This window comes from Cherax quadricarinatus, chromosome 89 (genome assembly GCF_038502225.1).
Source record: "Cherax quadricarinatus isolate ZL_2023a chromosome 89, ASM3850222v1, whole genome shotgun sequence".
Taxonomy (NCBI): Eukaryota; Metazoa; Arthropoda; class Malacostraca; order Decapoda; family Parastacidae; genus Cherax; species Cherax quadricarinatus.
In genome coordinates, this window is record NC_091380.1 from 1117591 (window position 1) to 1120844 (window position 3254).

The window sequence follows — 3254 nt, forward strand, 5'->3', positions numbered from 1 at the left end:
TTTTTAAATTTTTGGTCAAAACTCCTAACGGTGACCCAAAAGAAGAAAAAAAAGGTTTTTTTTTGTTTACATTTATTTAAATTTTTACAGGAGAAGGGGTTTTAGTCCCTTTCCCCTCATTTTTAGTCTTGATACACGAATTAGGAAGGATTCTTTCCTTTTCCCGAAGAGTTGTAGTTATGGTCCCCAAGAGAATTCCCTTTTTTTGTAGAAAGGGGAAAACCTTTTTTAAAAAATTTGTGGAAAAAGGTCTATGGGAAAAACAACCAAAGGGGATTGTGGAACAAAACCCAATAATTCATGGTTTTAAAAAGACTCCAAAAATAAAACCCGTCTGTTTAAAATAATCCCAAAAAAGCGACAAAAAAGCCCAAAAAAAACAGGGGGAAAATTAAAGGTTAGCTATAAAAACCGTGTTAACCCAAAACATCATCAGGAGCTTTAATTTGCAGAAAGAGGAGGAAATCCGCAAATAATTCAGGGAAAACATCTTTGCTCGAATGAGGGGAGGGATGATGGGGGCCCGGGGACTTTTTTGGAAAATTTTTAAATTTTTTTCTGAAACACTCAAAAACCCCGATGATTGCAACCGAAAAACCTAGAGCTGTCATTCACTTTACCCCCTAATTTTCACTGCACCAAAAATTAAAGCAACCCCTTTGGGTAAAACTTAAAAAACGATGGTAAATTGGGATGTATATTCGCTTAGATACATTTGAAAAATCATCTCTCTCCCTATAATCAAAAAAGTATCATCTTTCTTCTAAACATTGGTCATTTGGGACCCAGCATGGAGTCATAGTATTGGGTTGATTTTGTCCGAAGCCCAAATTTTGGGAAACCCAAAGCATTCCTAGATGAACTGGTACAAGGGCAGATCATCGGGAACACATCAAAATTTTGGGGAAAAACAACTTTTAAATGCACTGGAACTTCAAAAAAAAATATTTTTAAATTTTGTTACATTTTAATTTGATGCACTAGTTTTTTTTCATTCAACAAACACACAATCCATCTATACCCCTTTTTATCTGGGGGGGCAAACTTTTGCACTCCTTTCCCCCCGATGGAATGTGAACAAAAATTTTTTTTTATTACCAAGGGAAATTTCCCAAAAATTTTTTTTTCTTCAGTTTTGACCATCATTTTCTCCCGTTAAGTCTCAATAAAAAAGATATACAAAAAAACAATAATAAACTAAAAAGGATAATAAAATGCTTGATATCTTTTAAAAATTTTCAAAATAAAGGTTAAAATGTTGGGTTAGTGAATTTTTTATTGGTAAAGTGATTTGTAAACTGCAGTGTTTACTTTTTCTGTTTTTACTTAAATTACTATCATAAATATTTGCACCCGTATCCGGGGGTCTCGGTTTTGTCCACAATGTCAACTCAACCAGCAAATAAACAAAAAAGTTCAATATTTTAAAATTTGGGGAATCCTTTTCTATACACAGACAATTTAGCCAAAAAAAAAATTTCACAGCAAGGTTTTTAAAAAACATGGGTGAAAGATTAGGATGATCAAAAAGGGGGGATAAAAAAAATTTTGAATCTTATTTTCTGAAATATTTTTGGTAGCCATCTTGAAGTGTTTCATACTTAATCTTTTTTGTATCCTTGTCCCGATTTTGTTTTTTTCAGAAGAGGGTCTTGGCCCCCCATCACGTTAGTGCTGAATGCCCCCCGTGGGTATAGTGTTTTAAAATTATTTTCTTTTTTAATTTTTCCCAAAAAAAATGGTTTGCAATAAAGTCAGCTAAAATACCCCAAAACTGGCCCCTTTTAAACTACATTTTATTTTAATTTCAGAATTCATGGATGATGGGTAAAAAACTTTTTAACCTTATGTATTCCTCAAGGATGAGGAAAAGGGGGTAACCCCCTTTTTATCAGTCTAGACACCACAGAGCTTCAATATCCCGCCCAAGAACAAAATATGCATCATAAAATTCCCGGTTTATCCAACCTTTTTACCCAAAACTATTACCTAACTTTTTCTAAAACCCGCTGCATCCCACCAAAAGGGAGGGGAACCCAAAAAAAAAAATGACAGCTTTTCTTTTTCATTTAAATTTAAGGGGGTTATATTTTGCAAATCCCTGAAATAAATTAAACAACCTCTTTAAATAAAACCTTTGAAGTAAAAAAACAAAATTTGAGAGGGTTTAAAGGGAAGTTTGGGGTGCCAGGTAAAAAAGATAATGGGGGGCATCTGACTGAACTTTTTATAGAAAATTTTTTTAAGGGGAAAAACATATTTTAAGAAAAAGAGGAAAAAAGGATAAAAAAGATACAAATTTTGGGAAAAAATGACAGGATGTAATGTTTATAGAGGGGCCCCAAAATATATGGGGTTACTTTTTAGGGTTTTAGATCAGGGGAGGAGCAAGAAAATTGGGGTGGGATAAAAAATAGGGAAAAGGGGAAAAAAAAAATAAGGACGTTTTTAAACCAAAAAGGAGGCAAAATTAGGGGAAGATATAAAAAAAACTTTGTGGAAAGGGAAAAAGGATTGGGGTGGTGAAAATGCGGGGCAGCCAAAAGGGGGTTCCCGGAATTAAAATTGGGGGGGAAGAAATGAGATTGGTGGAATGATGATTTAAAAAGAGGAAAAGGGAAAAAATTTGCATATGGGAGGGTTTTAAAATAGAAATTTATGCAAAAAGAAAAGGAAAGGGAAGGAGAGAGGTTTTAAAATGTTTTTTTTTAAAAATTTTAAAGAGGGTAAATTTCCTAGAATTGGGAGAGGCATGCATAGTTCCCTTTTTATAAAAACAAAGGGGACAAAAAAGTTTTAAAAAATTAGGGAATAAGTCGGGTTTAATATCCTGGTAAAGTGTTGGTGATTATTACTGGGGGAATTACAGTAAGACAGAGAGCAGGATATCAGATGAACAAAGGGGGTTTTGGGAAAAGGGGGGTGACCAAGGTTTGCAGGAAAAGCATAAAATGAACAAAATAGATAAGGGTAAAAGGGTTTGTGGCATTTTTGGATTTGGAAAAGGCAAGGGTAGGGTGGAAAAGGGGGGGAAAAGTATAGGAGGGAGGTTTCTGAAAGCGGGAAAAGTTTTTAAGAGGATAGTGAGGCTCCCTTAGAGTATGAGGGAAGGGGGGTTATTTCTATAAAAGTAGGGCCTTTGACAGGGATTTTGATGCCCATGGTTGTTCAATATATGAATAGATGGAGAGTAAGAGAAGTGGGAAAGCTTAAAGGGGTTTGGGAAGAGGTGTGGGGGTTAAAAAAAAAGAAGC